The sequence below is a fragment of the Amblyomma americanum genome, chromosome 2, assembly GCF_052857255.1.
Source record: "Amblyomma americanum isolate KBUSLIRL-KWMA chromosome 2, ASM5285725v1, whole genome shotgun sequence".
Classification (NCBI taxonomy): Eukaryota; Metazoa; Arthropoda; class Arachnida; order Ixodida; family Ixodidae; genus Amblyomma; species Amblyomma americanum.
In genome coordinates this window covers 41208406-41232426 of record NC_135498.1, presented here as the reverse complement: position 1 = coordinate 41232426, position 24021 = coordinate 41208406, and the positions used below count along the sequence as shown (strand labels likewise).

The window sequence follows — 24021 nt, the reverse complement described above, 5'->3', positions numbered from 1 at the left end:
ATGCCCTGAAGATCCAGAAAGGCTGCGAGTCGTAGTAATATCGCAGAGGTGCGATTCAGAATCAGAATTTATTTTATGAACACGTTTGTTTATATATCAGGATCATATATGTACCAATAAGAGGGGCTACCCAAGTGAGAGACTGAATTGGGACTTCCTTAATTGCGTTTGGACGCAAAAATGACGCGGTTGTGCTAACCCTGTGTGGAGGTGATGGTCTCGGAAATCGAGGCACCCTAGTCCGCACCAGGCCTAAACGAGGCGGAGTTGGCTGGATCACACCACTACTCAAGGCACATTATGAAACGGATAGAAGATGGGTCTGGAACACGTTGCCTGGGACAAGCGAATAGGAGATGCTCTAACACCCTACACACCCTCTTCTTCTAACTGGCGGGTGTCGCCGCCGGCTTCGGCGGCTTACGTCGACCGGTTGGCTCTTGTCCGCTAGGCGGAGGATTGATTTGGCCAAAATTAAACTGCCCTTGACAAAGTTAACGTGAAGGGTATGGGAGAGGCCTTGTATGTAGTCGGCGTTGTTAGACTGCTGCTGCTGCTGGTGATGATGATGATGACGAAGAAAGTCTTCTCTCAATCTCTCTTCTCGACAGCGTTCGATTCCATCTTGATGCTGAACACCCCTCGCATCTGCCAACTGGTCACCGCCGTAGTTTTCGGTGGCGGCGTACACCGGGGATATTCGCCCCGACGGCTATCGCAGTGAAGAACCAAAACGAAACTAAGGGATATGTGGGAAACGACACTCTGCATCAGCCGGCTTTCTTTGTTACAAAGCACTGGGGGGTACTTTGCAGATTGCGCGATATCGTTGGGTTGACTAGCTCTAGGTCTTCCTTTTGAGATTCACCATCAGGTATCGCTACTTTTCCCGTCCACCTTGCCTCTATGCGACGAAAAGCGATGCCAGAGGCAGTCGTCTGTGAAGGAATTGCACAGGCCCGTTTTCACAGCCCACCTCCATCGGAGTGTGGGACGTGCTCGGCCACGGACGCGGACCGCTTGCTCCGAAGCTTCCACACAAGGTGGTCGGCGAGCAGCGCGGGTGAAGGTGAGAGAGGGGCCGCCGGTGCGTACCTTACGCGCACAGTACGCATGCCGGTGCGTAGCCCACCTCCCTCTCTGTGCCCCCGCCGCCGCCGCCGCCGTTACGTCACGCGCACGCTGGGGAACCGGTTTCACCCCCCCACACTCTCACCCCCTCTCCCGCGGCAGCAGGGAAAGCGGTCTGCGCGCTCCCACCAACAGCGGCGGCGGGGCCAAGGAGTCCGCCGAAGGAGTCGCTCCACAAACAGTCGGTGTGCTGCCCGCCACAGCCATGGCATGCAGGCCACCTCCTCGTCCCACGACGCGGCCGCCGCAGCTGCTGGAACGCTGCTGAGACCACCGGTCACTCCTTCTTCCTGGACCGGCGCCGCGTGCATTGGCTGCCCGCTGGCGGACCGTTCGACGACCAGCACTTGTTTCTTGCCGTGCCGCCGACGGCGGATTATCATCTCACCAGCGACAACGCTTGCCGTCGCGTTAGCTTCGGCGTCGCCGACCAGCGGTGCCGCGTTTCTTGATCTGTGCGCGCGAACTGTGGACTCTGCGGCGACGAGGTTGTGACGACGACGTTTTGGTGGTTGCTGCGGGTTCTCGTTTTTTTTTCTCTTCTACGGTCGCCCGAAACCCCTTCTCTTCCTGCTGAGGGTTCGCGCCGGCGCGGACTCTCGCGGGGGAAGTAGGAGGAGGGCTGCTGTGCCTCCCGGATTTTTCAAAGCCTTCGTCGTCGACGACCACCAACGCCGGCGGCATCGTCGGAGTTGTGCTCGCGTTTTGACCGCAGCCGCGCTTTCTCGCCTTCCAGCAGCCTCGCCGTCTTCGAGGGACGTCGGCTCCTGCCGGGGCCTCGGCTAGAGTGAGTACCCGTTCCGTTGTCTTTTTCTCTTTTCAGAGTTAGTGCTCGGTCTTCGTCTGCTCTGTCCCGTTCGTGGTCCTATACTGTCGCACACGTCCGGCGCAACTAAAGGTCCTTCGTTCCGAGTTGCGTTCGCGGTCGATACTGTTTCGCGTAAAAGACCACATTCAGGGTAAGCTTCTTGCTAAGAACTGATTATTCCCTTCTAGACCGGGTCACTCGCAACTTCACTGCCATCGTGTTGAGGTTACAGAAGAGGAACGGGAAATTTAGCCTCTCAGAGGAACACTAATCGTTAGATGCAGAAAACTGGGTGGTTTCCTCCTGTTTGCGATGCTTGCTGTTCCTCATGTCCATCAGTTGGGTATCTGTATTACGTTCATTTTTTTTTTTTTTGCCATTTCAAAGCAATATTCGTGAGCATTCCTCGCATGTGAGACTACTGGCTGAGTTGATACTCCTTTGAAGGATTGATATGCCGGATTATCTTCTCAAGAAATCTTTGAGCGCCCAGGTGGTTCGCTAGCTGGCTGACGCCGTGACGTCCTTCGGTAGCGTATCGTTTGCCGTGACCATATATAGCTTCAATCCTCATAAAGGTCGCGCCGTTCGCCCATTTGCTGTGTGACGTGGTTTGCGTGCCGTGTCTACCAGATGGTCAAATCGTCAGCATTCTTCGCACCCTAATCGGCGCATGTGTACGCGTCACTACATTTATTTTTCTTTTTCGATCAGAAAAATTAGTGACAGCGGTAAAGGCTGATCAGCTTCGTGGCAGATAAAGAAAAAAAACAGAGAGCGGACGTTCGCTCTTTGAATAAATTTTAATCTCTGTACTTGGCTCCGCGACGTCCGGCTAAGCCAACTTGTTTAAAATTTTGCAAGTTCTTGTGCTTTTGCTTGTCGCTGCCAGCTAGACTTATTTCGTCTCGGACCGGAATACGCCCCTAGGTGACTGGCGATGAGCTTCTATACACTGCCGGCGTTTTAATGAAATGCGTTGGAGTCTGGTGCAGCAATGCACGGCCGACGAAATCCCGCGGCCTTTCGGAGACGCATGTTGCTGGACAGCCTACTTTGTATTCGCGGTGTAACGGTCGCCCGGAGCTCGTCCGCGTCAGGGACTCGAGAGAACCTGCGCGCGTGCTTCTGGTTGTGGTTGCATTCACGTATGTGGCGGCCTGTAGGGGACATTTTCAATCATATGACTTTTCGTCATTCGCCAGTCTCGTGGTATTCGTTGCGAACAGCGCTGCAGGTCGAAACACGCGCTGACAACTTCGACACAGCGATTACACTTTAAAGGCAGAAAGTAAGAAAGAAAGAAAAATTAAGTTCTACGAAGTCCACCTTAGTTTGGGGCTGTAATTTTTCATAGCTTCAGTCGAGGATTAGTTTATGTCCCCTTTTATTTTCCGCCGACGTAATGAACGGGTATTAAGGAAAGGCCACTGGTACGGCCTATATAAGCCTGAAGGGGTAGGTAGGCACTGGGTTACGTGCATATCTGAATAGGCAAGCAGCATTTAATGGTGGTTACTCCGTCCAGAATGCGCGTATGAGCAGCTGTTGACTGCGGGGGCGGGAGCGTGAATTGCGACCCCGTGTATACGCAGCAGAGTGCACGCGCACCGAATAGGTTAGATGCGTCTGCGCACTCGTTGCGTCACACACTGCGCTGGCGTGGAGGTTGCGTTGCGTTACGTTACGGACGTGTCATATCCGCGCTCTTGCCGCTACTCGCGCAAATCCACGGCGCTGACGAATCTCATATCCAAGTCATGTCTACTCGCATCTGTTAGCTCTCGAGTAGGAAACGCCCATACACTGAGCTCGCTGCTAGCATTGACGTAGCGACCATCTTTGCGGACGCTTGAAGCGTGGGGTTTAGCGAAAGCGTCTATACTTCATGTTAAAGTAATGGAACTTATACATTGTTTAGGCAAAAATCTGATCCCGCTTCTCTTTAATTGAGCAAGGAAACGTTGGGGGCCGACTGAATTGATACTCGAACGCTATACGTACAGAATTTCCTGTTGGGAGACTATAACATTGGATTAGTTTTGACTGCTATACTTGTCTGTAAAAATGTTTAAGTTAAAGGAATTTCAGTATGAGCAGGGGGCCCACTTTTGTTTTCACCTCAGTGCCTCGTTAGTTGTAGTTACATTTGTTAAGTTTACTTGATACACTTACACAGTTACACTCGGTCTGCGAGAACTTTCCGTGCTAGTCCCAGCACCAGATTCATCAATCCATTTTCCATTTGTCCCGAACCGGGCGTCGCACCGTCTACAGCCGTCGTGTCACAGTCGGAGCGCCCGAAGTACGCGAATTAGTTCGCCTCGACAGCCCCCCGCCAAATTTACGCGCTCAAGCCCGCGGCATCGGCCGGCGGGCGCGCACACGCAGCGAACACAGCTGTTGGCAGATCGCCTCGCTTCCTTCCGAGCGCTGTCCCCGTTTCCTCGTCGTCATCGAATGAGGGGAGTTTTCTCCGTCGCTGCCCGCCGGTCGGTTCGGCCACGTGAGGCGCTGCTGCCGGCGCGCTCAGTATGCACCGGCTGCCGCTCACACCGCCGCCGCTGCAGTGTGCAGCGAGCGAGGCCGGCTAGTCGACCGCGGCTGCCGCCCCCCCCCCCCCCCCCCCTTCTCCGCCAAGACAATGGGAGAGCCGGGCGCCCCGTTCCCGTTAGTCGACTCCGCCGAAGCGCCGCCGTAGGCCTTGCGCCGAGTTCACGCGTGCAGGCCAGAGAGCTTTCTTCGTCTTCCGAAGCGTTGTGCGTCTCTTTCTTTGAACGTGTGTGTGTGTGTGCTTACAACCTCTTCCGGTCAGACCGCTTCGGGAAACGGACGCACTGCACCGCGCGTGATTGAGGGGGATGCGATGCCGGTGGTATACACTGTTCAGCCTATAGCCTTTACGAAATGCTTTGTCTTAGGTTGCCTTTCCGTTCGTCTTTCTTTCTCTCTCTCTTTGTCTTACACAGTGTTGCCAGAAAGTTCGCGAGCCACATCGCGTGTGAATGAAGGACCCCTGCAGCGCTGTCTTGCTCCGTATTCACAGGGCGTTGCAGACTGCGTCGCAAAGGCGACTAATGAGTGTGCTTGCTCTTTCTGAAATAAAACGATCACAATTGTGAAGTGTACATAGAGCTATAGGAGCGGCTAACTGACGCATGGATGTCCGTGAACGTTACCTCCGTACAGCGGCGTTCGGTGGCGCCTCGGTGATGTAAACATCGAAAAATCGTTAATAATGCCAGATCGCTCTAAGCTAAAGGTCTTGACGTTTGACACTAATAAGTCTGCTGCTGTTGTTCTGCGAGTCGAAATTCGTGCTCGATTATCTGTATGTGCCTCGACGACTGCACGCCGAGACCGGCGCCTCTCGTCAGTTGGCTACCGCGTCTGCGAGCGTGAATAAACCTCCCTGGGCGTCCGCCCCAGATCTGGGCGTCGTGTCGGCGTGCGCGTGAGTATACGCGACGTTTCGCAAGCGGGCATGCGTAGTACTCGGCGACAGCGTCATCGTCGTCGTAAGCACCGCATTTTACTGTATACAGTGTGCCACGCTTTATTTGTTTGTCTTTTCGTCCCAACGTTCTTACGTCTCGCGCTCTGCCCTCTGTTCGAAGGAGCACGGCTCGCAATACACAAGGCGCTACGTGCGCTTGCGACACAATAACTTCCTGTTCGACGAATCGCTTGTAATCCTGTGCAGGTTCATCGCCAACTGTACGGCTTGTGCATTCGTTCTTCTCCGGTTGCTGTAGGCGTCGCGCTTCGGAATGTTGTGGGATGAGGTATGCGAAAGTGTCGGACGTGAGAAGTTGCCGGAGGAAGGCTAATTATAAGATTGCCTTGACGGGTGTCGCAATGTTTCTGGTAGTGAGCCGGCCGCTAATTATTGTCTGTGGGAAGCCGAACAGTATACAGTGGCGCAGCCGCGACTGACCGAACGTGTTGTTTGAAACTGATTCGATTATTTATTTCGCGTGATAATTTCTAGCGATTAAATGACGTAATGTTCGTGCCGCGATAAGTAGACTGAGGCCGAGTATAGACGTCGCTTAGGCTACATTTAATATTGAAGTGAAAAGCAACGTGTGTACTGAGATTATGCGTTTCCACAGTGCTCTCATAGTCTTCCCCAGCTTCCAAATAATACAGGGGTTACGCAGGATATTGTATTTAATTCTACTAGATTACTTCAGGGTTAAAAAATGGTTATTAAGCAAAAATATAAAACAAAAATGACTTGTCATGCAATCTGAAGCAACGACACGCATCTGCGAAGCTGATGATTCAAGCTTACGTGAATCCTACACGTGAATGGCGATTTTCTTTTATATTTGCGAAAATCTTCACGTAGTACTCAAAAGGTGAGTACATTGCACATTGGCCTTTTTTTTTTATCTCTGATTTGATATGTTTCATGTCGAGAAGAGCATGAAAATTTGTTGCGAAATCATTTAATGTGTCAACGGCCGCAACTTGCGGCAGCTTTAGAAAGCAACATGCATAATTATGGGCTATAGACACCAAGGAAGCACTGGTGAAATGGACATCGTTGCGGGTTGGTGGTCCTTTCCGTCGCAGTCTGACCGATGAGCCACATTGGTTTGCAACCGTTGCAAAGTACAGGCGTGAATGTGGAACGACTTTCAAAGATTTGTCGCGTTCGAAGCACGTAGTAGGGCTAACCGTTATGCGAAAGCACAGCGTAAAGCAAGCGGATGTACGTTTTATGTTCCCAAAAGATGCCACCATCCCAAACTGCTCCTGTACTGAAACGTTCCGTGTGACGATTTCCAGAATTCCGCGTACTTTCTGTGACAGAATCATCATCATCGTCATCCCACTATGCCCATCGCAGGACGAAGGACTCTCTCATACCTCTCCAACTAACCTTGTCCTGTTCCAGCTGCGGCCACCCTATCCCCGCAAACTTCTTAATCTCATCTGCCCACCCAACTTTCTGCCGCACCCTGCTCTGCCATCCCCTTGGAATCTAGCGGTTATCCTTCCTCGAACGGCACTTGCTAGACTGGCCTCACTGGATAAGGTCGTACGCGCTACGTCTGCTGTCTTGCACATAACGCAGAAATCAGGTGGAAAGTATGCGGAAGCCAAGCGGGAGGTGTGCAGGAACCGTGCAGATTTAGGAATGTTCTCTGTATCGTATAGGAACTCCGTGTTCCCATACTGCACCGAATACACGGTTCACAAGCAACTTTTCGGCGGGGACTGGTCAGTATAAACGCCGTCGATTCGGCTCACGAAAGGCGGGGAAAAGAGCGATGCGAAAAGGAAGGTAACTGGAGCAATGGCTGAATCTTATACTAGTTGCATGCTTGTAGTCAGTGTCCCCCAAAAAATGACAGTTGTAATTTCAAGGGCCTAGCAAGCGTGCCACCGCCGTTCACTGTAAGGTATGGACTTGTCCTGTGCGCGCTGTTTCTGTTTTCCTTTGTCGCGCGGTGAGAAGCATGGCATATACTGTAAACGAAAGCCTACTTATTGCGCGATTCAAGCACCGTATGTAAGTAAATAAAGTGGTTAGCGGAGTTTTTTGACCATCGTACACCGTTTAATCATCTCCTCTAAGCGGAGCCGCCGCGGTGGCTCAGTAATCTGGAGCTGAAGTTTTCGAGTTGATGGGAGAGTTCTGTTGTTTGAATCAGTTTTGATTTTCTCACGTGAGTGAGACGCATGTCCGCTCTTGATGCTTGAGAATGTAGCGCAGAACATGTTTTTTTTTTTATAGCGTTGTTTATTGCCTCTGGTCATAACGTGAGTTGGGAAGCAGAACATGTTTGTGATCTTTTGTAAACTGTCGAAACAGGCAATAAAGACAAAAGGCCGCGGTGGCTCAGTGGTTATGGCGCTCGGCTGCTGACCCGAAAGACGCGGGTTCGATCCCGGCCGCGGCGGTCGGATTTCGATGGAGGCAAAATTCCAGAGGTCAGTGTACTGTGCGACGTCAGTGCACGTTAAAGAACCCCAGGTGGTCGAAATTCCCGGAGCCCTTCACTACGGCGCCCCTCGTAGCCTGAGTCGCTTTGGGACGTTAAACCCCCTCGAACTAAGCATATCATCTCCTCTAAGCGCTCGTTGGGTTCTTAAGGTGAAGATAAACCGGACTGAAAGGGGCAATAACAGAACGTGACAAATGAGGGGGCAGCCTTGATAGATAATAATTTGTTATCATCAGCCTGGGCGGCTAATAATATTGTTATCTAAGATACATTTGAACCAAAATGTTCTGTTCTATGCTCACTATACTGCAGACGCTCTCGTTTCGTCAAATCTAATTGCGGAGTGGGCCTCGTTTTGAGGTGGAAACACCAACCGTTGCCCAAAACAGGCGTCAGCTCAGACCGGCATAAGTACAGGTCGACTAGTCGCACCTGCACTCTAGAAAAGAGTACGCCTATATGGGAGTAGAAAGGGAGTAAGCTGCCGTCTAGCGCAAATGCTCTAGAGGCCAGCTTACTCCCTTTCCACTCGTTTCGTGTTCAGAGGGCAGAACAAGAATTTCAAGCCGCCACTTCTTCCTCGCTTCCATCACCTGCATCCACAAAAGCGCGTCTCGCTCCGGTCACGTGATTCTGCGGCCACCGGCGGTCGTCTTCAGACCAGGGCCGACCGAGCCCGAATTTCCGGGATTCCTACTAGTCCGCTGCTGGAGGTGTACCGTATATAAAAGCAAGAGTGGAGGAATGGGAGAGAGTATCAAGTGAGGGGTGTTTAAGAATTTCGGCTCTCTTTTCTCTCTCTCTCTCTCTTGCGTCTTGGCGCTCTAACTCCTGTGCGGTAGCCCCGAGGTCACAGCCATGTAAACAAAACAGCAACAACAACAACAAAAATAACTCATGCTCACCTTGTGCGCGTATCAGCACCTATTCCTCCCACTGTGTTCCGCCTCCGTGTGCTCCGCCGCGCCTAGCTGTTTCTGCCACCACCAGGTAGGGCTGTCGCGAACGTGCTACGAGCATCATAATTCATGCGAGCTTTAACTCAACGGAAGGAGCAGCGCCAAGTCCTTTTCCTTTTGCTTTCCGCTCTTTTTCCTCCTCCTCCTCTTGCGGCCGGGGAGAGAACAGAAGGGGGGCCGCGTTGAAATCGCGGCGCTGCCTCGTGTGCGAACGCATTTTGCGGCCAGCGCAGCAGCGCCCACTAGCGCGGGGTCAAGTCGTTAGCCGTTCGCCCGCCGATCTGCGCCGCCTCCCCTTCTTTTGGGCCCGCCAAGCCTGAGTCGCCCCCCCTCCCCCCCTTGGGGCCGATTATGTTTGATCTTAGTGGTGGCAGCATTCCGGCGTTTTCCTATCGGCCGCCGTTGTATACTCCCCCCCCCCCCCCCCCCCCTCTTCCTCCGTCTGTCTCGTTTTCTTCTTCCCTTTTCCGGACTCCTTTCCCGTCATCTTTCTCTGGACGGCTTCCATGGGCGCTTTCTCCGCACCGTTTTTCTCCGCATGTACATTTTTCGTTTGTTCTCCTGTAGGGTGCGCGTAGAGAGGTTGGTTATGCATTTTGCCGTGTTTTCTTCTTTTCGGTGTAGGTTCGCTTTCACTTTAACTTCTCCGCGGCGCGCGCGCTTGTGTGAGCAAGGAATGCGTGCGCTTGAACTTGGCCGCTGGGTGGTTGCGGAGGGAGGGCAAGGAAAGGAAAACTGGCTCGCTCCGTTTTGCCCCGCGCTGTTTCTTCTTCGCGCGCTTATTTGTGTGCGCGCGCTTTTTGGCTTCGGGAGGAACGCGGCGCTGAGAAGTTGTACAGGAGGAACGGCCACGCACTGACAGCAAAGTATAGAAAAGAGCGAAAGGTTGGAGCGGAGGCGCAGGGAGCGGTTGTTCCTGGGCCGCTTTGCTGCCGAGCGGCAAATGAAAAAAGAAAGCCGAGAGCGCGCTTTTCGAGTTGGTTTGAGCGCGAACCGGCAGCGCGTCCCCCGTTTGTTTCTTTTTTTTTATTTCTATTCGTCCTAAGAAATCGTTACCTTTTAAAGCTTCAACTTTGGACGGTGATCTCCTGTATCCGCGGGTTCATCAGTCAGTTCGTTACCTTTTCAAGCTTCGACTTTGGACGGTGATCTCCTGTATCCGCGGGTTCATCAGTCAGTTTTGTCTCTGCTGTGTTTCGGCCCTAATGACGGTTGAAATGAGTTGAACTTTAAGAAACGAAGCCGAACGAGTGGAGAAACATTCAGAAGGGCGCACATTCCAAGTACAGAATTGCGTATTCTCCTGCCCCTCACTGCTGCGTTCTCCTCTGCCAAAGGCCACAAGTGAAGGAAATGCAACTTGCAGAGTGATTACTGCATCATGTGCGGAACGAAGGGGTAGAAAAGCTTTTTTTGTTGCGCTGAGACGTTGTAAGGATGTGAGTTCAGCATATGATCACTTCGCTAAACGTGCCACTTCTTCGCCGTAATTGCGAAGAGTGGTTTCAGTCGCACCGATGGCACATAAGAAGCGATTAACGCATTCGCCTTCTTTCACCCATTTTCTGATGACAGCATTTCCTTTCCGAAGGGGCACGTACGCTACATCTTCCATAATTCGGATCTTTCTCTCAACCTTTTTGTGCTCCCCTGTCAGGGGCTCACGCTTTTTAGTTGTTTATAGTTTCTGTTTTGTCTCTGTCTCCGCTTCAGGGATTCTTCTAAAAAGGCATTCGTTTCAGTCTTTCCTTTTTTTTTCTTTAGTTTTTTTTCCTATTCCGCGGAAGGTCTTCAAGGCCTTGAAGCCGCAACCGCGGAATCCTAAGGTGTCGTCGAGGCACGAGAACAACACCCCCTGGCCAGCGCTATAGCAGTGATTACCCCTTCCCGACGTCCTCTCTCCCATCGCCGAAAAACCGCAGGAGGAAGAATGACCTGAGCCCTACACGCCTGACGGCCGGCCGGCCGGCCGAGAGCGCGGGTACGCACGCACGCACGCTCTATTTTGGTGTCGGTGCACCCTTTTCCGCCCGGTGCGTTGGGTGGCATATACGTACACCCCTTTTTCTGGCGAGAGCCCCCCTGCCATCGCCTATTACTTTTCTCTTCTCCGGTTTCGGAAGACCGCCCCGGGAGACTTTAGCACGAACTGGCGCGATCGAAAGCCTCTGCGGCAAGTGTGGCCCGCTCCTGTACCGCTCGCTATTCTCTCTACTTCCAAAGTCAGCCCCCCTCCTCCCCCTTACAGGTGCTCATTTGTTATGTGCGATAGTGGTCGTTGTCTCGGCAGAATGATTGGCGGGCTCCGCTGCACCCCTTCTTCCCTCTTTCCTTCTTTTTCTCCTCCTCCTTTCCTACGCTCTCGCGCCTCTTCTCTCTCTCTCATCTGTACGGCACGCCATCTTCACGTTTGGGGGCCAGGGTCCCAAAGAACCACTCGCCATGTTCCCCGGGAGCGGAGCCAAGATTTGACCGGACAAGAGCGACGCGACAAGAACGCGAAAAAGCGACCACGGCAAAACCGAAAAGCAAGACAAAAAAAAAAAAGCACTGCGCGCGGCGAAGGCAACAAACTTCAGTGAGAAAGAGATAGAGAGCAAAGGCAACACTGAGAGGGGGAAAAATAAACCAAAAGGGGAAAGGCGGAGGAGAGATCCCTGCGTATGTCCATTTGTTTCTTGGAGCACTTCCGGCAGGCAGGTTGCGATTCCAGTTCGTTGTGCCTTGGCTGTGTATACGCGGCCGCGGCGGCTGCTTTGCCCAGCCGCTTGGTGGGGTTCGGCCTTTCCCTTCTGCCTTTATTTTTTTTTTTCATTTTTCTGGTTTGTTTTTCTTATCGCTCTCCGTGGCCCTTGCTCACTGCTGACTCCCTGGTCTTTTGTTTCGACGCTGTGGGGGTCCCGTATATAGCTGCGGCACGGTAAACGCGCGCCTTTGTATAAACGGGCTTCGCGAAACGGGACTCGGTCGTCCGTTATTAATTTCCACGCAGTTGCCCCAACGCATATACTGGGGCTGTCGAAATAGCGCGGCTGTTGAGAGAGGGCGTGTGTGGATAGCTTGGAATAGCTTCCGCGTGTCTCTCATTTGAGACCGTTCTCGTACTTAACGGATAGGTCGTCCTTTCTCCAGTGAGGTAGCTCATGTCGTGGGAAGACTCAGATTAAAAGGTTTGCTCGGGCAACTTAATGCCCGGGACGCAGACTGTGATGCATGACCGTTTAAAACGGGAAATTGCGTCTTCGTTTCCGCGTACGGCGCCTCAAAAATAGGGATGTTGCTGTTGTCGGGGGACAAGCGCAAGCTCGGAACAGGCATTCTCCGGAGCCCAAAGGGTTTATCCATTATCAAGTGCTGACCACGTGTTGGCCATTTGTTGAACACGTGACGTGGTGGCGTGTGGTTTGCGGTGACGGGGTCACCATAGTTGGCGCAGCACAGGGTTTGAATGAGTGACTTCTATTCTGCATTGAACACAGTTATGTTGACGGGGATGATCGATGACGGGGCTGTGCCCATGAAGATCCCTAACGCCCTTTCAACACGATCCCACCTCTTGATCCGTTATGTTGCCATGAAACGTTTTTGCGAGACAATTTGTACAGCAGACATGCTTGCAGCTCTGTAGAGTGATGAGGCGAAATAGTCGCGGGGCTTTGGGCGGACAGCGTTTTTTTCTCTCTATTTTCCCTTTTGTTTTCGCAGCGATAATTGCTTTTGGGATCACTGCATCGTTTTTTTTTTGTTGACGTAAAGCAATGCGACATCATGACATCACGCGCTCGCCATCTACGCAATGATAAAATGAGTTTCTCTCCAGCCAGTCAGTGCTTGCTCTAACATCAAATCGCATGACCACGTTCCGGCCTGTATCAAAATACGACAAAGCACACAACTTTCGCTCTGAGCCATAATTTCACCTTGCCGCCTTCTGACAAATGGCGAAGTTGGTTTCCTTGAGCGTTCGCTCTGTGACGTCATTAAATCGCGAGACGAACGGCGAACTTTTGTTGTGACAACATTGCTACTATATATACTTCAAGGACCTTGGCGAGATCGCCTGCGTTTGAATTAGCTCTCTTCTAAACTGCGCATCCGAGGGTTTTGCGTCTCGAAGGTGATATATATACAGATATTCATATCGCTTCCTCCAACTCTCCAAAATTCACCGAGTTTTTTGTTTTGTTTCCTTCCTGCGGAATCTCTCCGCTCTCTTTCCCTCTCTGGCCAGTGACCTGACAGTGGCCGCACGCTCACGCAGAAGCAGCGGTTCTTGGCTCGCTATTCACGCGTTCACGGCGGAGGACAACGACACGTTCTCACTCAAGCACGCGCCCGCCGAGCACGACCGGCGACGTCGGTCCGCGCGCGGCTTTTTGTATTCCCTCTCTCACCTACACACAGACAGACAGCGAGAGAGAGAGGAAGAGACAGCGTGCCAGCCTTGGCTCGACTCGACTCGGCTAGGTGACGCTTCCTTTTCTTCGTTTCCTGCTCCTCCGTTTGTTTTGTTTTAAGTCCTCCTACGTCGTACTGTGTACGGATACATACCGTAACGCACACAACAAGCGACATCGCGTAGCTGAAGCAGCCTCTAGAGCACAGTACACTCGACCGTACGTCTTTTTTTTTCTTTTTTTTTGTCTCGGACGCCTGGGCGAGGAGGAGGCGGAGGAGGAGGCCTGAGAGGAAATGAAAGATCCCAGCCGCCGACCGCGTCGTGATCGGGCCTGACAGGAACCGTGAGCCGGGCACGAACTTCAAACTCCAACTCTCTCTCTCTAACCCCACCACCGTACGCCCTGCAGGAGCAGAGTAGAATGGGAGAGGAAGAGAGGGAAAGGGGCAACGACGATGAGGATCCGCGCGGAAGACGACGAGCAGAGGGCTTCGTCTGCTTCTGCTCTAGGGGCTTCTTTTTCCTTCTTGGAGAGCGCACGCAACCGGCAACGACGCCGTCAGCGGCAGCAAGCAACAACAGCAACATCCGCGCGAATGTTCGCCGTCTTCTCGCAAAAACGAGCGGCAGAGAGAGAAAGAAGGAGGAGAGGGGAAGGATAAGACTGGAGTGAGGATGATGGTCTCCGCTCATGTCGGAAAGCAACGTGGAAACGGAGAGCGCGCGGTGAGAGAAAGAACGCGGAGAAAAACGCAGTCACGAAGGTATACGAGCAGAATGAGAAGTGCTGCGAGCATAGCGAAGAACAAGAAGACGGCGGCGACGACTGCTGTGGAATTGCGGAGGGGAAGTATAGGAAGGGAGTGAGTGAAGGAGGCGGGCAGGAGGATGGAGGGAGGGGACGACATGCGAGTTGCTTTCTATTCCTTTTTCAGTCGTGTATTTTTCCCCCCACAGTCACTGCTTTCGCTCGCCCCCTCCTCTACGACTCAGCGTGTCCCTAACTCCTCGCCACCTGCTGTCATTTCACCTTCCTTCGATTTGTTTGCGAGATTGTTCCTTTTCCTCTTGTTTACTTTCCATGGCTGGAGGGACGACGTGTTCGACGAGAGTGTTGTTATTGGCCGCATACCGCTTTGTCTTTGCGTGCGGCGTGTGCGCGCGCTCAGCGCTGCGACTGGAAATGGAATCGTGACCCTACCTCCACTTTCGTCGCCGCTGTGTCTGCTACCTTGTTTGAATGTTGTGAAGCCTCGACAAGGACCAAAAAAAGTAAAAGCAGCTGCAACGCGTGCCTATTCTTACTCTTCTTCTTTTTCATCCTCCAATTCAACTCCCTATCCGACGCCTCATCTCTCTTCCTCCGGCACCGTACTCGCGTGCATCCGTACGCGAACTCAGCTGCCATCGCGCGCGCCGATTATTTATGCGGGACGAGATCAATGTTGCCTGTCACGTCCCCTCTACGATCGCTTTCGTCGACGCGGGAACCCTATAGCTCGGCATGTATGCATCGATTAAGAAGCCCGCTTTGAAGAGAGAGACAGATGCATTCGTGGTCGAACACTGTTTTCGTGCGTGCTGTTGCTGCTGCTGTCACAGCATTCCCGGCCTTGCCTTGTCATTCGGCGGGCGGTCCCCCTTCGCTTCTGGCGTGCTCTATGGTGTGCTGTTTGCTTCTTTGATAGCGGCGTTCTGCCGGCGCTAAGTACTTGTCATTGATTCCGCTCTGTGCTTGTCAGTTGTCACTTTTTTTTTTCCAAGCGTTCTTATTTTTTTTCTCTCTTCAGCAACCCATTGCGGATGACACCGGAAGGGCAGCTATACGTTTGCGTGGCGCATAGCTGCTCCTGTCGTGAGTCTATAGAGTGTCATGCCCCATAAGGGTATATTCTATACCTGCCGTGGTGTGCATGCTTGGTTGTGGCGCTGCGCTTGTTGCTTGCGCGTCATGAGTTCGTATATAAATCGTTCGCTTACGTATAGCCACGTCTTCACTTTCTGCGGATGTATTTGCGAGCGAGGTGTGGCGCTGCGGCTGTTGTGGTGGTGGTGCACTTCCGTGGTGACACGTCACGTTCGTGCATGCGCCCGCTGCGAGCATGCCATGTCTCCGCGTGCGAGTTCCGGCTTTGTAGATGCTCGGCGTGCTTGACGCCCGAGGGTCCCTGTCCTCGCCATGGACAGGACGACAGTGAGGGCGGACCCTTCCCGTTAGCGGTCGGGACGGAGAATTTGCTCAGAGGGGTCAACGCCCCGTGTGTGTGTAGTATATGTCGCACGATTTAGTTGGACAGTGGAGAGTGGTGCGCGTTTTTCAGGTCCGGTGTGTTACGTGCAGGTTGGTTTAGAATTAACGGATAACCAGTTCAACCAAGGCTGTATCTTCGAGAAACCAGCTCCTATGTAGATAGACAGTCGTTCCGCGTAGTATTTCCGCAGTGCTGTCAGACGAAATCACTAATAGGAGACACGATATTGACACAACGTTACGCTAACAACTGAGAGTTTAAATCTTTTAATTCAAGCATTTTTCTTTTCAGTGGGCTGCGAAAATGCGATGATGTCAAAGCAGCTAGCCCAGCTGCCTGTGCTGTATATGTCAGTTTGGTGTCTGGCATTTAAATTTCGTTTGTGTATGTGGGTTAGGTGAGGAAACAGTGATGTGGAAGGAACGGAATGCAGCTTACGAGCTACGTGCGAATTTCTTTAGAATTAAAAAAAAATAACAGTTTTCGTTCGTTCGTTTGCGGTGAAAGTGGCAGAAAGGTCAATGACCTCCGAGGACCCGCCCCGCCACCTCCTCACAACCCACCCGCGGACTTATACACCTCACCTAAACACGTCTCACTAATTAATCTCAGAGACAGGTTCATATACGGAAGACGAATATCATACTGCGTTCGAGCGCCGAGGCTCCCCTATTACGTTTCTTTTTCTTTGTTTATTTACTTTTTTAAGCATGCGAGCAAGAGCGAGACCCCTTGCGACACTGCTTGGAATAAAAAAAGCAAAGCACCTGGATGCACTGCGTGATAGAATGACCGAAAATTGATCCCCCGGCGAGGATCTCGCGTGTCGAAAGATTCCTCATTTCTGCGTTTTCCGCGCGCAAACTTGGTTCCAAGCACCAGGCAGGAATGCATGCGCTATAACTATGCACCGGCAAGAGAGAGCCTCGCGCCATCTTGATACGTGTATTTGCATTGATAACGAGGCTTACATGATGGAACGGCGCCTCGCTTTGACGGATTATTTAGCGGTAATTAATTCCGTCCCCATCGACTCCGCGGGCTCGTTCGTTCCTTTAATTGCCACCGGGCGTCGGAGCCGCTGTCCGCGTGCATGCATAACACGGTGGCTGTAGTGTACAGCGTCGTGTGTTCGTCCGTACACGAACTGGACGCCGCTGCACCCTGTTATCTTAATACCTGGCGGTTCCGGCCAAACCTCCTATACTTGTGTCCAGCGAGCCTCACGCGCTGTGATTAACATCAAGGTCACCTTCCGTGGCGGCCCCAATTATGTTCGCCTTTCGGGGGTCCGCGTGCGGCGGCGACTCGAAAGCGTCGCGTGGGTTTTCGGGGGGTCCTTTCGTTCGTCGTTTTTGTGGAGGGAAAGAGAGAGAGAGAGAGAGAGAGAGAGAGAGAAATGTCGTTTTGCTTGCTCGTTGTCTGTACCGTAATTACGCGATGTTCCTCAGATAACGGGCACGCGTTAGAATGGGTGAGTTGTTGGTTTCATTTTTTTTTCTTTTTAATTGGAGGAATTAACGAGGGGTTTTGGAAATGGGCCTCCCCCGAAATGCGCTGACATTTCTGAGTGAGATATAGTCAGCCCTTCGATTCAGTTTGCCCGTTGTCGTTCATTTGTTGCATGCCCTTTGGATAAAGCTTTGTTTAGGCGATTTGTATACGACTGAACTGCTTTTTTTTCCCTTGCTTTTGGCATTGTTTCAATAAACAGCTACTACTACTACTACTACTACTACTACTACTACTACTACTACTACTACTACTACTACTACTATGATCTCTTCCACTGAACATATCACAACAAGGAAGCGATTTTGACTTGTGAACTTCGAGGCTACTAAAAGTGTATCATGTCGACACCAAGAGCTGATGTTGCAGACCTCTTCAAGCTATGACCGCTTTTAGTCCTGGTTTAAAGGAAAAGAGAAGTCAAGACATAAAATAAACACTTTTCTTGGTGTGCCTTATAGAGCACCATTATCCTGCAGCGGGAAGAACTTAGTGCTCTGCGGAGCCCTCTATTTTTGAACAAAAGGTTGACCACACGGAGCGTGCTTGGGTTGCTGTATTGGTTCTTGCGGGTCCGTATATAGATAGAAGAGCTGTATAGGTGGCGCGGAATAGACGCGCGTTGTGCCGCCTTGAATTAGAAGCGCACTCACTCGCGGCGGCGGTGGCTGGTGCACCACAAGCGCGCGACACCAATCTGGTCGATTCCGCGCCGCCAAGCGCTACAAACAACCGCGGGGCACATAGCGAAATGCCTTCTCCCGACTTTCCGCGCGTCGTCTTCACTGTACGGCGCGCTCCACTTTCTGCGAGGGCCGCTGGAGCTGACTCGACCAGCAGTGGGCGAGCACTTTCTCGATCGTGGGTTCTCTTTCTGTACTCTCTGCCTCTCTCTTTCTTACTGGCCGGTCGGCAGCTCGCCCCGCTCGAGTGACTCGTTCTTTCTGATAGCTTTTAATTCCCCACCACTTTCGCCATTTTATTTTTTCCTCTCAATTTATTTGCTGTATACTTCGTAACTTTTTTTCCCTCTTCAGTGACTCTGCCTCAGTCCAGCGCGATGAGCAACTTTTTTCTTTCGATTTTTCCTTTTATCGAGTTACCCGGTGTTTCCAGGCATGCTTGGCTATATACAGCTTGGCCCCGTATCTCAAGCGGATACTTTCTTTGGGCTCACGCTATACAGCGGGTCCCTCTCCTTTAGTTGTGCGTGTACACGCGATTAGATCTGTGCAGCGATCACATTTTTTTTTTCATCTCTCTGTTTTTAATTTCTCTTGCGTTGTGGGCGCTTCTCTTGGTACAAACTTCGCCCGGCGTGGCCGCGGGCGCGCCTTGCGAAGAAATTTTTAGTGCGGGGTCGTAGGCCGCTATTTGGGAGGAACCTTTTTTTTTTCATCTTTGCTGGTGCGTTCGTTCGTTCGTGTGCTGTACAGAAGGGAGTGCATTTTCCTCATAAAGTTAATGCCGTGGGCATGCAGCGCTCGGTGGCATTCCAGAGCGAAACTCGCTTTTTGCCATTGAGCTTGGCGTGCGCTTGTGGGGGTTTTGCTTATGACGTCAGGTAAAAACTGCTCTCACAAACTGCAATGCCATTCAAACTGATTATGCAGAGGATACGGGTTAACAGCGATATAATTAAAAACTTGGGGTGCACTTAGGTTCAATGACGCGATAACGTCGAAGGGTACCTACCCTCTTATCCCGAATACGCCTACATGGGAGTAAAAAGGGACCTCTAGCACACCCCTGTTTATAAAACGGAGTTTATTCCCTTTTTACTCATTTCTGTTTAGAGTGCACGATCGCTTGGAGGTCCCCTGGCGCACCCTTTTCGCAGGCTTTGACACGCTTGTTGCCACCACATGCTGCTTCATTACACATCACCGTTAATTGGTGACGCCAATTAACTAAGTGTACCTGTGATGTAGTTCGCCTACTGCGCGGTGTGAGGTGCTCGTGCAAGGCCTCCATTCATCCCATCGAACGAATGTTTCTACGTCACCACCCTCTCGAGCAATCAGGATTTTCCACTCACGCCGACGCCGGGCTGTCCACCGAGCGGGATATTTAACGCTCTCGCATTAAAATTCTCACGCAGCGTCGATGTGGAAAGGGGCTACCTAATTAATCTACATGATTAATCGTTTAATTACATAGATCTGTCAGGTACATAATGATGGCCGTGTGGAAGAATCCACCTGAACAAACCGCAGTGACGTTTTTCTCATGGCTTTTAAAAGAAAAATCTGCATTGAACAATTTGAAACACCCGGTATGAAGCTTCCTGAGTCAATATTCTTCCAACATTCTTCTACGAATGAAATCAGCGAGCTCTAACTATCTTTCAACAGCTCAATTAAGCGATGCCTAGTTCTATAGCTTTTCTATTATTATTATTATTATTATTATTATTATTATTATTATTATTATTATTATTATTATTATTATTATTTTAGTTTTGCTGATCAGTTTAAACTACAGGGCTGTTACACACGCCTCAGCCCAATTGTTCCTAACCGACAGACTATTGTCAGTGGGATCCCATGCGGGACTAACGTAGACAGCCAGTGGTAGAAACGATAGCCAGTGCGCCGGCCAATTAGGGCAAAGCAACTTGTCAGGCAGAGCTACTTGCTAGTAAAAGTCACTGACTAGGCGGAACTACTTGTTGGGGAACTCAAGTTTTGATCACCTGCTGAGTAAAGTCATTTGTTAGACAAAGCTTTTGCTATAGGCAGAACCACACGCTAGGCAATGTCGCCTTCCAGAGAAAGCCACTTGCTTGGTAAACCAACTTCCCAGGCATAACCGCTCGCCTGGCCAAGCTACTTGCTAGACAAAGTCACTCGCTAAAGCCACTTGCAAAGCAGAGACATTTGTTAATCAAATTTCTTGCTATGGACAAAATAAGATGTTAGGCAAAGTCACTTTCAATAGGGAAACCCACTCGCTATAGGTAAAGCAACTTCTCAGGCAAAGCCAGTGCCTATGTAAAGCCACTAGCCAGTCCAAGCTGCTTGTTAGACAAAGTCACTCGTTAAAGCAACTTGCTAAGCAGAGACATTTCTTAGGCAAAGCTCTTGCTATAGGCAAAATTACATGTTAGGCAAAGTCACTTTGTTTGGGGAAAGCCACTTGCTATAGGTAAAACAACTTCTCAGGCAAAGCCAGTGACTAGGCAAAGCCACTGGCCTGGCCAAGCTACTTGTTAGACAAGGTCACTAGTTAAGGCCACTTCCTGAGCAGATACATTTGTTAGGCAATGCTATTGCTATAGGCAAAATTACATGTTAGGCAAAGTTACTTTCTTTGGTGAAAGCCACTTGCTATAGGTAAAACAACTTCTCAGGCAAAGCCAGTGCCTAGGCAAAGCCACCGGCCTGGCCAAGCTACTTGTTAGACAAGGTCACTAGTTAAGGCCACTTCCTGAGCAGATACATTTGTTAGGCGATGATATTGCTATAGGCAAAATTACATGTTAGGCAAAGTCACTTTGCTTGGTGAAAACCACTTGCTATAGGTAAAACAACTTCTCAGGCAAAGCCAGTGCCTAGGCAAAGCCACCGGCCTGGCCAAGCTACTTGTTAGACAAGGTCACTAGTTAAGGCCACTTCCTGAGCAGATACATTTGTTAGGCGATGATATTGCTATAGGCAAAATTACATGTTAGGCAAAGTCACTTTGCTTGGTGAAAACCACTTGCTATAGGTAAAACAACTTCTCAGGCAAAGCCAGTGCCTAGGCAAAGCCACCGGCCTGGCCAAGCTACTTGTTAGACAAGGTCACTAGTTAAGGCCACTTCCTGAGCAGATACATTTGTTAGGCAATGCTATTGCTATAGGCACAATTACATGTTAGGCAAAGTCACTTTGCTTGGTGAAAACCACTTGCTATAGGTAAAACAACTTCTCAGGCAAAGCCAGTGCCTAGGCAAAGCCACCGGCCTGGCCAAGCTACTTGTTAGACAAGGTCACTAGTTAAGGCCACTTCCTGAGCAGATACATTTGTTAGGCGATGATATTGCTATAGGCAAAATTACATGTTAGGCAAAGTTACTTTCTTTGGTGAAAGCCACTTGCTATAGGTAAAACAACTTCTTAGGCAAAGCCAATGCTCAGGCAAAGCTACCTGTTAGACAAAGTCACTTGTTAAAGCCAGCTACTAAGCGAAGATATTTCATAGGCAATGCCACTTCCAGTGGCTTTGCCTGACCGAAGACTGGTTGGCTAACGTCATCCTTGTAGCTTCCACCCTTCCACTACTCTGCACAGTATTTCTTTGCCCAGAGCGTCCCGCACATTCAGCGGGCCGGCAGGCTCGTCGCGGCCTCGAGTGCGGGTGAAGCAGCCCTTGGCCGAATGTCGTCGGTTAGTCAGTCAGCCCCGACGCCGAACGGAGGCTGTCTCCTTGAGCAGTCACTGCTCTGATGACGATCGAACCCGAACAGGCGTAACGAAACGCGCCGCACGACTCTCGCCCGCTGTGTGTGTGTGTACACGTAGTCGAGACTCCTCTCGGCTCGCCGAAGGAAAGATTGGCCTCGTTATACATGTCCGCTGAGATCGCCGCTGGGTGCAGCGGCGTATATACAGCTGGCGTGGGAGCGTCCGCAGGCTACGCGGCGGACACTTGGAGAGGGAGTTCTTCGCCTGGCACAGATTTTAATCCCTGTTACTGCTCCTCCCCGAAGGACGGCTGGCTGTGCTTTGGAAATGTCCGTTTGAGTGGCTACGGGATGTCCAAGCACGCACGAGCGACCAGGATCCCCGCCTTGAGAATGACTAAATACGTCGAAGTCTACATGAGCGCGGAAGCTGTGGCGGCGTCGTCAGCGCCGATTACAAGAGATAACGCGACGCTTGTTTGTCCCGCCCGTCGCTTAATCGCCAGATTATCGCCGCCATCGCGGTGGCTGTTTGATTTTATTTTGATTTGATTTATTTTTTTTTCTTTCTGGGGCAGAAATAGGGGCAAGAACGAAAGGCGAAATGCCTGACGATGGCTCTTGTAACTGACACAGTTGGCGCGCAGTCACCTAACATATACGTGCGTAACAAATTTCTATACAATAGAATACAGTGCAATACAATACAATATAATGCAATGCAATGCAACAGTAAAATACAATGCAATAGGAAGATACAAAAACGAAAGTTTACTCCCGGAGAATAGAAGTTAAGCACATAAGCGCAACAAATTAAGTGAATTCTATGTTGTGTGCAATCAACACAGCTCTAAGCGTATTCTTTGAGATATTAGCACTGAGGTCGATAAATTCATGAATTCGATTTAGAAGGCTTGCTGTTTTGATATTCGTCTTTATTTTGGGTGGTCGTAAAGTTTCTTTACGCAGTGTGTACGCACTAGTTGCATTAAATTTTTGCGTATTGTAAATCCATGATACCGCGTGGCGTACGAGAGCATGCGTCGGCATCTCATACGCCGAGTTTTGTACGCGATGTACAACTCTCGCTTCGCTCCCACATCGCCGGGAATGAAAAAGTTCGGGAGTCTTTGTAAGAAAAAAATGCACTTCTGACTCATCGCGAGGCTTGGTGACGCCTACCATGCCAAGTATACAAAGACAAACTGCTGTCACATTTCACGTTTATAGCGGGTTCTTCTAACCGAAAGACCACTCTATATGGCTAATAGCGCGGATAAAGACAATTTCTACGATTGTATGCATCTGTATATCATCAACGCGAAAAATTAAAAAAAAAAAACATCGCCACCGATTTTATATGCCCGAGCTCATTTCTGTAACGCTTCCAGGCCCTGATCTATAGCGCTGAAAATAAATATGCGTATATACTAATCACCGGTCTCGCACTGAAGTGCTCTACAAAGGCTGCAAACCGTTAAGATGCGAAGATCGAAGTTGACATTCTGTGCACCCAGCCGTCTCGAAAACCCTTCCGCGTATTGCTGACCAAGTGTTTCAGCCGTCCCGTTTGAAGAATTCGCTTAATCCGCAACGTCATTGCCATCGTCGCGTCGATTTAAATGAAAAGCTTCGAGTAAAACTGCACGAAAGCTAGAAAAGGCTGTAGACAAATTGGTGTGAGATACACCTTGACACAAACAATAGAGGGGATTCGACAAAACATGCGGCAGGACAAGACGGACGCGTCGTTCATCACTAACGTTGTTATGATAATAATAATAATAATAATTTGTTTTGGGGGAAAGGAAATAGCGCAGTATCTGTCTCATATATCTTTGGACACCTGAACCGCGCCGTAAGGGAAGGGATGAAGGAGGGAGTCAAAGAAAAAAGGAAGGAGAGGTGCCGTACTGGAGGGCTCCGGAATAATTTCGACCACCTGGGGATCTTTAACGTGCACTGACATCGCACAGCACACGGGCGCCTTAGCGTTTTGCCTCCATAAAAACGCAGCCGCCGCGGTCGGGTTCGAACCCGGGAACTCCGGATCAGTAGTCGAGCGCCCTAACCACTGAGCCACCGCGGCGGGTACTAACGTTGTTCCTGAATAAGAAAACCGAGAGAGTGGAAAGGGAAAAAAATAGTAATGCAAGCTAATCTGGAACAACGGGAAGTCGACCGAGGCATCGTTATTCCTAACTGCTTAACATGGGACATTTATGCACCCTCGAGATTCGCTTCGTTGGCTTATGGAACACCCAAAAACTGTACCTGCATACCGTGAGTTTAAAATAGTGACCCGCCAAGCCGTACATATATGCTAATCGGAAAGAAAGGAGTGAGAGCTCGTTATGCACTTTCTTCTTTTCTTCCATTCTTTCTTTTCTCTCTTTCTTTTTCCGCGTCTTCGACAGCGCAGGCACTACTCAAAAGAGGCGCATCTCTTCAGAACAGCGCGTGCGGCGTACCTTCCTTCATGGCCGCAACAGTTCATATTCAAATCAAGAGTGCGCGAGGCCGAGCGGGAACCACCGAGGAGGCGGCGCAACAATCGCGCCGCACGGCCGTCGGTCTGACGTCGCTGACGCACGTTGGGCCAGCGTCGGCCCA

General features: G+C 50.8%; 1 protein-coding gene across 1 annotated transcript in view; it reads left to right on the top strand.

Moving 5' to 3' along the window:
* Positions 1-1273: 1273 nt before the first annotated feature.
* Positions 1274-24021, top strand: part of LOC144121081 (uncharacterized) — a 342169-nt gene continuing 319421 nt past the window's right edge. Inside the window, exon 1 of the mRNA XM_077654023.1 lies at positions 1274-1918. The gene's annotated coding sequence lies outside the window, so the exon portion shown is untranslated. The remainder of the gene's footprint in view (positions 1919-24021) is intronic.